Source organism: Ambystoma mexicanum, chromosome 3q, assembly GCF_040938575.1.
Source record: "Ambystoma mexicanum isolate Mex_15411 chromosome 3q, UKY_AmexF1_1, whole genome shotgun sequence".
Taxonomy (NCBI): domain Eukaryota; kingdom Metazoa; phylum Chordata; class Amphibia; order Caudata; family Ambystomatidae; genus Ambystoma; species Ambystoma mexicanum.
This window is the reverse complement of record NC_090926.1, coordinates 450,656,101-450,669,567: the sequence shown is the minus strand read 5'-3', so window position 1 is coordinate 450,669,567 and position 13,467 is coordinate 450,656,101. Positions and strand designations below refer to the sequence as shown.

The 13,467-nt window shown below is 44.2% G+C and overlaps 1 protein-coding gene across 2 annotated transcripts in view; it reads right to left on the bottom strand.

Annotated features, from left to right (window-relative positions):
* HDAC3 (histone deacetylase 3) overlaps positions 1-13,467 on the bottom strand; it is a 314,462-nt gene that overhangs the window by 299,032 nt on the left and 1,963 nt on the right. Inside the window, exon 1 of one of the 2 annotated variants that reach the window (XM_069654131.1) lies at positions 4,855-5,006. The exons of the other annotated variant lie outside the window; for it this stretch is intronic. The gene's annotated coding sequence lies outside the window, so the exon portion shown is untranslated. Of the gene's footprint in view, positions 1-4,854; positions 5,007-13,467 lie in introns of those variants that run through there. 2 annotated transcript variants of the gene reach the window in all.

Sequence of the window (13,467 nt, the reverse complement as noted above, 5' to 3'; positions counted from 1 at the left end):
AGGTATAGAGAGTTTAGTTTATATAAATGTAAAGCTGAAGTAAATGTTTCATCTTCCCAGTTGGTGGTTGCTTTTAATCTCAACAGGTCCATATTAAAACTACTTCACGATTGTATATTTCATCGGAATCTGATTCGTGAATTATTCACGTTAAGTCTTGGAATATATCTACTGGTGTGCGAGATCGATGATGTGCTATCAGAGTACCAGCATGCAGTAAGCATTTCATGATCACTATTTGGGGAGTGTACTACTTCAAATTTGGACACTAAATTAAATGAGCTAGAATCCACAAACATGAAGTCAATAATTGAGGCATTCGTGCCCCTCCGCCAGGTATAGTGCGCTGGGCAATCACTTTTAATTGAGCCGTTAAGCATCAGTAGATAGTAAGATTTCATGATTTCTTCCCATTTAGCACATGATTGGTTCTGGCTATTAGATGTCTTCGCCAGACAATGTAGATTTAAGTCACCAACAACAAAAATATTCGTAACCTCAGGGGATTGAAATGTTAGTTTAAGCAAATTCTCCATCTCACCAAAGAACGTCTCATCAGCCAGTCCCATGGGGTTCCGATAAACATTTATTAGGGCCATGATGTTAGAAAGGATTTGGCTGAGCCCATGGGTGGATTCTAAAACCAGAATCAATGTTAACTGCTACCATTAACACAGATGATGGTCTACCCTTAGTTCCTTTAATTACAGGGGACAAAAGAATTTCATAACCATTCAAAACAGGTGCTGTGGTAAACCACGTTTCCTGAAGTGCTATGATATTATACCTTAGCAACTGTGAAGAGTCCCTCAGCAAATGACAATGACCACAGGTATTCCATTTTGTAATTGGTTTTTTCTCCAAGGATAGTTATGAAATGTAATGTGTGTTTGTTACATCTTCATAATTTAGCTGGGGGTTTCCTTAACACGGTCTCCTAGAATTGCAATTATCCTTGCCATTATATAATTTCAGCTGTTGGATTTGGGTCGTAGAAGTTATCTCTACCCCTTTGCCCTTTTCGTTCTCATAGACTGTTGGATCAATGGCCAGAATGAAGACCATTGCAAAAAGGTCAATTCTTGCCTGCCAAAGAACGCTGCAAACAACATTTGAGCTTAACCACAGTCTAACCATAGAAAGATTTGAATCATTCAGAAATTCGACCTGAGTGATGTCATTGGAAGAGACGTCAAATCCGGTAGATCCTCAAATATTGCCAGGACACTAGCTTGACACAAGTCATATGCCTCAAATGGAGCTGCACAGCATTTCAGTATAAATCAATGATTGTTATTTTGATTTAGCATGCGTCTTGACAATTTATTAGAAGTTATTTGTTGTTTCTTTTGCACAGGATTCTTTTGATCAGGTAAATATAAAGGCAAGGTACCAATTGCTTTTTCTATCGAGGTCGCATTTGTGTTGGTCATTTTTTGACCAATCGCCTTGCAGAGGGACTCTTTTTTTTTTTAAGTATTCATCCATTGCATGATGGATTTCAGCTCTAATGTTCGTAGGTAAATTTCCCATGATGTCCTTTTTCAGGACAGCTTTTTTGGAGGAATATGGCGACGTCTCAACCATTGGTGGATTTAAATTCGTAAGGGGGTTAGACTGTGGTGCATAATTCAAGTCACTAGAAGATTCCCTTGGTACCTCTATTATTATCTCTAAGTGTACAACCTCATGGTGGGGCAAGGCAGATTTCGAAGTATTTGAAGTCAGAGTTGTTATCTTATGTTTGTAATCTTCAAGAGTTTTTCGAATTTCTGTCTGAACCTCTCGCAGGATTTCATCAGAGAAGAGCGATTTATTCTAACACACTTGTGCTACTTTTAAAGCAGAAGATTTTTTTCTCATTAGGACACTGCATAACTATAGGAGGTTTTGTTGGTGGCTCATTGAAGTTTTCCCCAGAGTCTAAACAGTCTGTATGAATCGCAATGCAGTCTGCTGTAATAGCAGAAGTAGGTTGATTAACTCTAGATTCACTGTATTTTAGAGCACATGGGGCGTCAATAAACGTAATCTCATTTAAAAGGTGCATAGTCTTTAATATTTTTATTCAGATGTTCCTTCTTACTTAGATGTTTGTATTTGTTCTGTATCACTTTTCTTATATTTACGTTTGAGTTTTTCACTGATGTTAAACGTTGTACAAACTGTTTGATATTCGCACTACTTTTGTTTGTAAGATTTTTTTGATTCTTAGTGTTTTTTGCGTGTTTTTGGGGATAACGTTTATAACACAATCTTGATCATTCCCTATTGGCTGTATATCAAACATATTGTATATCGTGCTAGTCCTAGCAAGAGGGGTCTCTGTTAATGATGAAACTCGTGCAAGTGAGGGAACATTAGCGTCTTCCTGACAGGTCTGAGGAACAATGACTTTTTCAAATGTTGTGAGAGGACAGGTATGAGCCTGAATATTTAAGTCGCAGCCTTTTTTGTCGTCTCTCGGTCTATATAAGCACTTTTGGTTATATTGATCACCAACACCGATATCACACTTAGGTTTAGCATTTTGTTTCTTGTCGCAGTCAACCATTCACTCAAGAATCCTGTCGGTTTTCTGCATTTGTTGCGTCACTTTCATATCTAAGGATTCAAATAATTTAGCCAGAGACACGATTGCTGAACTCATTGCATTTAGAGTAATTTCCAATAGAGGATTGTTTTTATTCACTAAGTCTTTTAGCACAGGCAAGGGTTGAGAAGAACAAATATCTAATTTTTTCCACAGTGTTGGACGGGCAAACTAGGGCTCTCGACTGGTGACTCGCTAGAGTGATTAAACAAACTTGGAGATTGGTATAAGCTTATCTCAGTCGCGTGAACTGACTCATCAATAGGAAGAAATGAGTTTCGAAAGGGTGGTAAACATTTATCATTAGTAGATGGAATCTCTACGATTTCCTCATCATTTTGACCATTCCTAACGGCTGAGACATTGTTACCATAAAAAGTAGTATCTTTTCTGGGACTACCAGAGGGACTCCAGCTCTTAAAGGGGCTTGCATATTTGTGATTTCCAGTCCCCTGTGAAGTCAAATCTACAATTGGTGCATCAACCACACCATTCAAAGCAATAGCCATATCTGTGTATCGGAGATAGTTGGATTCAGTGCATTTGTCTCCGAATTGTGAGCACCTAAATCAGTACTTATAATTTGGTTAGTAAGTACAGCATTACGACAATTTATATTAGATGGTAAATCAGTAAGTATGCGTGGTGGGTAGAACTCACGAATATCACTTGTAGTACTTCTTTTTTCTGAGGAGACAGGCGGTTGTCCACATATTTTCCTCTTGATGGCTATGAGTGGAGATGGTTTCACGGGTGTTACTTTAAGTTGGACCGAAGTCAGCATCATCATTAAAGAGGTGGACATTCCGGTTTTTAGAGTGTAACAGCTTTTCGTGACATTGGGGTTCAACAGATTTTACAGCTGTTGCTGCTAAACACTCTTACAACTTAAGAGAAAAGAAAATAAAGACGAAAATATGTACGCGTTGCGCTGTCAGCTGAATCATCTTAAAGCGTAACAGCGACTTGTAGAAGCGACTATAATGGAATTATACGGTAGAGCTCAAACACTGCAAAACCAGCAATTCTTTTATGGGGAAGAAAACATTCACAACTTCCAAAGAGATAAAACAAAACGGCAAAGTTGAACTTTAGTGGTTTCCGCAAAAATAGTTCTAAGGGGGAAGAGAACCCTTGCTGCCCCCAACCGTTAAGGAGTCACTTCCAACGTTCACTCACACATCAAAAACGTGCGAGAATGACACATTTAAACAGTTTGGAAAAGTCACTGTGTGGCTCTTAAGCACGCTATTCAAGCAGAGCAGTAAACACACAACTGTTAAGAAAATAGTTCCATATGGTCTCTACACTCTAGAATGTATTGCTGTTGCTTTCGTGCTGCAATCAAAGCTGGCAAAGTAGTTACAGGTTGCATCTCGAGGGTGCTGTGAGAAGTAACTTTTGTCGCCCAACCAGGGCAACGTGGTGAGATCGTACCGCTACTCACCAGCGTGCTTGGATGCTTTTAATGCAAAACAGCTTATTTCAAGTCAAAATCAAAAGCTACTTCCACGTGTATTTAAATATTCCATGGCTGTGTCCACAGTTATAAATAACAGCTTATTGCATGTGATCGAGAGGCAACTGGGATCAAAGGGTCTAGCCCCGCAGTCTCCCGTCGCTCTCTACTGGTAAGTCACACAGAGTGCAGCTCGCATGAGAGGTGACCAATACCGGCAGTTGCAGAGACGGGAAACACCAGGTCACATAAAGCAGGTACACGGACTGGATCAAAGGGTCTAGCCCCACAGTCCCCCGCCGCTTGCTAAAGTTAAGCACACAAGGACCGCAGTTAAAAAAAAGTTGCTGGTTTAGTTAATATATCTATTGACTCTCACTTGCCGTCCTTTTGGCATTTGACTGCCACCTCTCAGATATGTCAGGCCAGCTTTACACGCCGATTCAGAGGACCTCAGCAGCCTCAGTTCACGACGATCGCCAAGGATCACACTTCTCCTCACTTTTCAATTGAAGCAGCTCTCCTTACCCAAGTGGCGACAGGGCTCATACTAGGACCGTTGAGCATGCATACGTGGCAGAGATCAAGCGCTTAATTCACAGCACTGTGAGCACAAACAGCAGAAACAGTGATTTAGAAGCAACACCCTTTTACTCCACAATCGGGCTTCACCTCTTGCAACTGAAAGCAGGAAGCAGGGGACAGGGCACTTTTTTCCCCTCCCCCCGGCGAGGTGGGATTGTGTAAACTAAAAACACAGCGTACTCTGCGGGCTCAATCAATTTTCCCTGTACGAGAGTACCTGTTTCTGGTGCCTGTTTATAGGGCACACGGCCCCCCTGGCAGCTCGCTGGCAGCTCTCCGGGGGCAGCTGGTATCAGTTCTGCACCTGCACCTTCACCGGTGCCTCGACACCTCTCAGCTTCCACTCTCCACGAACAATTACACCTCTCCCGATTCCTCTCAAACAATTAGAGGAAGGGACCTAACAGGACAGACTGAATCAAGCCGCACTGTGAAACGCCTCCTCACACAGCCGCTTCCGACTCAGTTCCAAGTATTTACATTGCAAATTGTAGCTACAGGACAATGAGCAACCATTGCTGGTCCTAGACTTGGTGCTACGATGTGTATAAATATAGGTATTGCACTGGCTCAAAAACCGTAGAAACATCCAACAAATCCAGTACATCCTCGGTCAACGCAGTCCAAGTATTTCCAAGCTTGACAATCCCAGAAGACATTCAAGTAACACACCCAGCATTTTCTCAGTTTAAATCCAGCTTATTCTGTTATCATCGACCCATTATATTCCCACTCTTGCATGTCCTGTATATACTAACAGTTAACAAAATCAGAGTATATGTCCTACTTGACTTTGTCAGTTCACACAATCCTAATATGTGCATAGTTTAGCCAATCCCAGTGGATTCCCATTTTGGAAATCCTATTAAACTGCTGGTTTTACAACCCCAGTATATTCAGAGTTTGGACATTCCAGTATAACAGTAATTAATATAGCCCGAGAACAATCCCAATTTGATAACCCCAGTATATTCTCAGTTTGAACCATGCCAGAAAAGTCATAATGCTGGAATCCTGGTATTTTTAGGTTTGCAGAATCACAGTATACTACCAGTTTGGCAATATATTTTTCCTATTGTGCAAAGTACACAATTACACATACTCTGTCTACAATACCAAGATATACTCAGAGGCACAATAAAAGCATACTCCCCAGTACACACTTTTAGTGTACACCCACAGTGTGATTATAGTTCCCATTAAAGGAAAAAAGTAAACTCCCAGTTTGAAAGTCCAAGCATATTTTGTGCTGAACCATCTCAGTATGTAGCCCAAGTGCCAATATATTATCAGTTTGACAAACTTAGCATACTCCAGTTTGCCTAATAACAATCTGCACAACAAACTCCCAGTAGATGCAGAGTTTGACGTTTCCAGTTTGCACAATGCCAGTATTCAAGTTCGACTATGTAATTATATTCCCAGTTTATAAAAAACAATTTTGCGTCCTCGATCTGTATATTCCAGTTTGCTAACCCCAGTGCCACAATTTGAACAATCCTGATGCCTTCCACGTTTCCAACATCCTAGCACATTCAGTGGTTGGCAATTTGGGTAGTTCCCAGTTTACTTCGATCACAAAGTTTGCAGAATTCATGTGCACACAAGTATACATCTTTGTATAAACCGATCTTACTGTCGAACAATGTTGCTCTATACATACTATCCCATTACCCAAATGTCATGCTCCGTTGATTGAAGAACAGTTTGACCGCACTGCCATTTTAGTGTTATTTTTTAAAATGTATACACTTATAAAGCGGACCAAACCCTTAGGCATCTGGGCGCCGTTACATACACATTACTCTTAATTCTTAGGTTACGGTTAAGACAGAGCTGCACCCACAGTACAGGGGCTACTGCCGAGATACAAGTATTAGACAAATCCAGTGGTTACAAGTATGTTAGGAGCAGGTGCACAGGCTGCTAAAAGTCGGATCGGTAAATGCAGGTAGGTTAGATGCATATGTAACGTAGGCTACAGTGTGATAAATGCCGTGGATACAAATAGATATTCAAAACAATAGTTACACGTAGGTTAAATGCATATGCAGCGCAGGCTGCAAAGAGTCAAATCTGGTAGCTACACGTAGGCTAAAAGCAAGCGCAGTGCGGGCTGCAGGGAGTCAAAACCAGTAGTTGCAGGTAGGTAAAAATGCATATGCAGCGCGGTCTATAAAAGAGCGTCCCTGCTAGGAGAAAAATACATGATGCAACTTGCCTTTTATTGCGAGGGATACGGGGTAGGTATTGCGAGGGTATCAGACCAAATCAGGTAGGGAGTAAGTACTACAGGTATTAGTCCCAGGAGGATAGCTCAGGGGCAACGTGCTCGCCTTGGAAGCAAGACGACACAGAGCAACACAGGTTCGATCCTCAGGTCTGCGCTTAGAAACCTCTGGGTATTACGTGCGTTATAAATAACCTATCATATCAGGAGACATTACAGTAATGTGCTCGCGTAGTAACAATGCCATAACAGGTAAGCAGCAGCGCATAGCATATGTTAGTGTACGAAACTGCAGGTGAGAGTCGGGTGGTTAGTATGGGGAAAGAGGATAGGTGAGCATAATGGGGGTTTGCTGCAACGCCTGTTCAGGGTGATGGTAGGACTATCGTAAGTGTGCAGATTGCAGGGTATAGAGGGGTGTGGGGGAACACACAAAGGGGATGATGAACAGTAGGGAACCCCCAGAGGGGTGGTTTACCTTACGCTGCATCCTGCAGTAGGAGCTGGTGAGGACCTAAGTCAGAGTCAGTGGCAACGAGGAAAGAGGCTGCATTGCGGAGACTTGTAGCCCGAGGCGCTGTACCCGCCTGGACAGGCCTAGACAGGGAAATAGGCCTTTTAAGTCGGCCTTAGACCTCGATCTGAAACGGCATCACCATGCTTTCAGGCTGATAGATGAAGCAATGACAAGTCTCAATAGGAGCAGGGTGGGAAGCGAATTTCCTGGCAGAGGGGGTGCAGATGGGGTGGCCATGTTAGTGTTCACTGTAATCTTTCATTTCTGAAATCCTTGTATATTCACATCCATGTATGCTCCCATTTTAAACACACCCTGTGTATTCCCATTTTGTAAAATTCCTTTCTATCCCCAGTTGTACAGCTGCCAGTTTGCAAAACACCTATTTGCCAATTCCAGTATATTTTGACTAACCCAGTTTCTGGTTTGCTAACTCTATTTTAATCCCAATTTGAACAGTAAAATCTCTGTATATTGCAAGTGTGACAAACCTTGTAAACTCACAGCATGTACAACTCCAGTACATTCCAATTGTTGGCAATCCAACCATATTCTCAGTCTTAACTATGCCAGAAAAGTCATAATTCTGCAATCCTGGTATTTTTAGGTTTGCAGAATAACAGTATACTACCAGTTTGGCAATATATTTGGATTATCCCAGGACACCACCAAATGCCATAATCAATGTGACAATACCTGAACACCCTCTTTGTCAATGACTGTATTGTTTGTTTGTTTTATTCACTCATAATGCGGACCAAGCCCGAAGGTAGCTGGGCGCAACAGTACAGAATATGCAAGGCTTGAGGTTACATGGTTACAGATTACATGCAAAAAGCAAAATAAATACAGGCCAAAAACAGTCAGTTACAGATTACACACACAGCAAAATATATACAGGCCATAGAGGGTCAGTAACAGATTACAATTAGGACAGAATATTGTGATGCTGGAAATGCATTGGAGGGACAGGGGCTCCCTGTCCTTGTTCTGTAGTCCTTTTTCATTTGTGTTCTGTATTGTTTTCTGCCCAGGAGTCCATGTGGGACTCCTGGCAGTGCAGCTCTTCCCGTTTTAGGTTTGATGTACAGACCCATGGGATACCCTTATGGCACCCATGGGTGGGGCTACAACCCTGTGCCCCTAGTGTATGTTTTTGGGTGCCTGTGGGTGACCCACAGAGCAGTGTATGGGCTGGTGGCAGCTCCATGCTGAATTTGACAGGTGCTCCGAGTAGCCTCCATTTTGGGATACCCAGGCCCTGCCATTGGAATCAGTGGATTCCTGATGGAAAACAAGATGGCCCCTGTGGCCTCTTGCTTTCTATTGCCTGTTACCTTGTTTTCCCAAAGTCCTGGGAAGCCCCGACTCTGTCCCTTCCCACTGACTGGCTGTTGGGTGGAAGTTCCATATATGGTGTTGCCGTGAAGTCCCGTCCAGACTGGCTGGAGGCTTCCCAGTGACTGTATGTTGTGGGTACAACCTGTGGGTGGGACCTGGGTGAATGGAGTGTGTGACCAATATGCACTTCTTGTTGTGACGGTCTGGTTTCTGGCATGAGAGACAAAGACTGAGAGAGCCCTGCCCGAAACTGGCCTGAATGCAGTGTGTAGTGTTGAATGGCTGGGTACTTGTACCAATCCACATTCCTTGTTGCGAGTGTCTGACAGGGAGGATGGCCTGAATGCACTGTGTGCCTGATTGGTTGACTGACTGCATGAATGCCCTTCTGTATGATTGGCTGCTGAGTGACCCAGCAGTGTGGATGAGAGGCAGAATAGTATATCTGGGGACCTCTCACCACTGGAAATTGTTCAGAAACTGTGTCTAAACTTGAAGAGTAACTGGAACTGCTGATCCTCGACGCCCAGCTGGAAGAAGAAGACTTGCTGTTGCATTTGCTTCGACCTGATCTCAAAGCTGCCGAATTCGTTGAAGACTGATCCGAGAGAGGACCTGGTAAGGCGCCCTCTTCCCATGCTCCGAGGGACCATCGAGCACCGCTGACCTTCGCCGAAGCTCCCAGGAAGTCAGACCCTCGAAAGGCTGCCGACCCAAGACGGGACCACCGAGGAGATCGAAGTGAAGCACCCGGACTTCACCGCCATCGAAGTCCATTGCCGTCGACCAGGGTTTGCAGGTTTGTGTGACCGCTGGAGGCCCGTTGAAGTTGTGTTGCCCAGACGCAGGGGCGGCTTGACGCCGTGCCGCAGACGACTGGAGCCGTCTGCTCCTTTGCCTAAGACTATTGAATCGAAGGACTCCCTTGTCCGCACTGACGACCGCTTTATCCTGCCGGAGAGAGTCGAGGCCACCGCCGCACCGAGGAGAATCCGCTCCTGGGTTTCCCGCCACCTGAAGACCACAAAGACTTCGACAACTCGACGCTCTTGCTGGGCCACAGTTCTTCCGAAACTCTTTGCGGTCCTGAACAATCACTCACCGAGGTGCCCCGCACACCTCATCCTCGCAGGATGTCGCTGACGAGCAGCGCCTGGATCGACCCCGTGGTCTTGGCACCCTCGAACTTCTCATCGACGCCAAGTTCACCTTCTTCGACGCCTCTCGACGATCCGTGGCTCCTGCTTTAAAGGGGGCCACTCAAGAAGGATCCAACGACGCATCTTCGAAGAACTCTGCTCTACCAGGTACACTGGGGGGGGGGGGTAAAAACATTATAGGAGAAAGTAAGACTATTGATCAATATATGGACTGGGCTTGTGCTATATCTTTATTTTACAGGTTGCCCAGGTGGGGGAGGGGGGAGGGGGGAGGAGATCTCGACACAGAACTGTGTCTAGTGGTAGGGGCCAGAATTCTGCCTATTGTTTCAACCATCTTGCTTTCCTTCCTCTCTCTATTGCTGGTTTCCTCGTTATTGAACTGTGTGACATTCTGACAGTATAGTTGATGCACTTTAATGGGATCTGATAATATTGGTGGTACCACTTTAGAATTGTATATGTTTGCTATTATTGATTTCTGAGCACAAAGTGAGTTATTGTGATAGTGTACATACCTTTGAATATTAATTATATAAAGACTGTTTTCAGTAATACAGTGTGTGGACATTCCTTTGTGGGGGCTTGGGGTACACTGTACTTAAGAACGAGCCTGCATCACCTCCTGAGAAGCTAGGCCTTGATTGCTCGACTACATTACCAATAATAGAGAATCTTGACTGGGGTTCTCTGTGCCTCTTTACCATATAGAGAGCGGAAGTACAGCGGAAGTACAGACCGCCCCTGCCTGTATACATTTACAAATATATACAGGCATTAGCAGGGCGTCAAGTCAATAGCTAGAAAGGGAAGATGTACAAATGGGCAGCAGGTTGGTAAGTGCATATATATATAAATACACACACACACACACACACACACTAGGGGGTATCAGGAGTTGTGTAGGAGCTAGTGAGCAGCTAGTCATCGGCAGACTTCAACAGATTGATATAGCTGGATCTGAATTTCAAAAAAGGCTGCGCCTCCCGTAGCGGGTGTGGCAGTGAATTCCATAGTTGGGCCGCTCGGACCTGGAAGCTGCATCCCCCCGCCTGAGCCAGCCTGAATCTCGGTAGGATAAGGCTATTGGCATTGGAGGTTCTTGGCGGTCGGGTGGAACTTCTCTTTAGGAATTTGTCCGTGAGATAGCTAGGTGCAGCATTGCTCAAAGCTTTATGAACAAGGGATGCAACTTTTAAATAGATTTTATTTTGGGTAGACAGCCAGTTGTTTTCGCGCCTAATCTTCGCTATATGCAATCTTTTGTACACGCCAAGAGCTGCTCTCAGGGCATTATTTTGTAGGATTTGAATTCTGTGGATGATAGATTTGTTAGCACCAATGTATAGGGCATTGCAATAATCGAGCCTAAACAGAATCAGGGCTCTAGCTAAGATAATGCAGTTATCTGAGAGAATGTGTTTACCTGCTCTAATGAGCTTACAAGTGAAAGCTGTGGTGGATGCCATGGATTTTACCTGTTTATCGAAGGTGAGGGTGGAGTCCAGATAAAAACCAAGTGTCTTCACCTCCTTGGACACCTTGATGAGGATATTACCATCAATCTCAAATGAGATATTTTTTATAAACGTGCCATTCTCAAACAAGGTTTATTTCAAAATAAGAAAGAAAATGCCTAGCTTTCCCTATTCTATGGGTTTCCCTATCTAACAGGACCAAACTAGGGTGCTCATCGTCATCAATGGTGAAGTCCACAACAAAAGTCTGTCCTCCATCCAAAGCTAACTTGAGCTGACCCTACCACAATACTACACAACTAAAATACTGAAGGATGACTTCCTTCTCATGTGTTCCTTTTCAGCAAAGTCCTCTTCAAAACAGGATCTTCAGATGGCCTTTTGCCATCTCCTGCATCAAGTCATTCAGTTCTTTTAAAGGGCTTTTCCAGGCCTTTTTGTATTGTCCCATTGGTTCCACAAATTCTTCTCTTGCATTTCCTTGACACTGGAATGAACTTCTGTCTCCCAATTTGTATCTTCTCTTGGTCACTGGTTCTTCCCTTGGGATCTGTGTGCTGTACCCAATAAACAGTATAATTATGGATGGTGATATTCTTCACAATACTCATTTCTACTTTAGGATGAACAAGTGTATTCACGAAACAACTCATTATTTATCTCTTCACTGAGACGAGTAGGTCGAGTTCTTGTTTGACTCTACCTCTGCTTATGGTTTTGCCATTCACTGGGCGAGGATTAACCTGTTCGTCTCTGCGTTTCCCACTGGGATGAGTAAGCCCACTCCAACCATTATATTTGTGCTTTCAGGGTATATATGCCCTGTTCCCCGGGTCTACCGCTCTCGCCATTACCTTTATAGTACTGTGGCTGTGCCACCAGGTCAGCGTTTGGCTCTCTTCAGTCAGGACGGCTTCACTGTCCGTACATTCTGCTTTGTTGGACAAACCTCTGTGTCAATCAGTGAAGAGAGGGTTTGTCTTTCTCTGCCCTCTCACGCCACCACTTATTTTTTCTTCCCAATGGTTTCTCCTGTTGGCAGACAGGCCTTCCAGTGTCCATCTTTGGCTGGGGTTTCTCCTCACCCCTTCTTGGATGTCCCTTCTGGGACTTACAAGGTTGGGAAAGAGTTCCTCCAGTTGGTCTCCCATTCCTCTTGCGCGCTGCCAGCAGCCAGGCAAATCAGCGTTCGAGTGAGCAGCCTCCCTTCTCCAGCTGGTTTGTAATTCCTGGGTCTCGTTCTGCCATTCTCTTGTTCCGCCCACTTTTATTACGCAACGCTGGTGCTTCCCAGTTTCTCAGGATAGACTTTTATTTGTGTTGGAGCTATACTCATAATAACTCATAGTGGTAACTTCATCTCAGTGGTTACCAGACAGGTATTCTTTATCACTATGCTCTTACACTTCACAGCACCGGAAAGGTACTTATCTTCTGTAGTTGTATTACAATAGCCTGAGGCACTGGAACAAAAGCCTTTGTCTGTAATAAGTCCTCAGGGACTGTAAACATTGGCAACCTCTTGGGTGGAGAGCGTGGAGTAGGAGTCCGGACCATCATGGGCTGCACTGGATGTGATAGAAACTCTACTCGATAACCGTCACATGCGTAGAGCCCAGACATCGGAAGATTACTGGGCCCACATGAAAAGCCTAAGCCGGCAGGCTGCCTGCCTAAACCATCAGGGCTTCTGTACCTGCCCCGAAGGGTAAGAAGTGCGAGGGAAGGCACCTCCCCAGCAGCTTCCGGAAATACCTGGATCCAGACCCAGAAAATGAAGGTCTAGAATTGAAAGATGAGGATTTCTTGGGAGCAGAGGAGGGCTACCGCTCCAACTTGTATGCTCGTTTGTAGGCTCAGAATACTTTTTTTTTTTTTTCCGATTTGTTTTATTCAGGTAACCCTGATAAATTTATCGAATGCTTCCGTCCTTTGTTACTTAATCTAAACTTAATTTTAGCTGCGTGTTCTCTTTTCCAGGGTAAGAAGATCTTTGTGAACCTTCTCCTCCAAGGTGTCCCCGAACAGCTTGGCCCCTTCGTACAGAAGCTTCAGAGCCGCCACCTTCTGGGGACCCTCAGTCTTTCAGTCCCGAAGACGGACA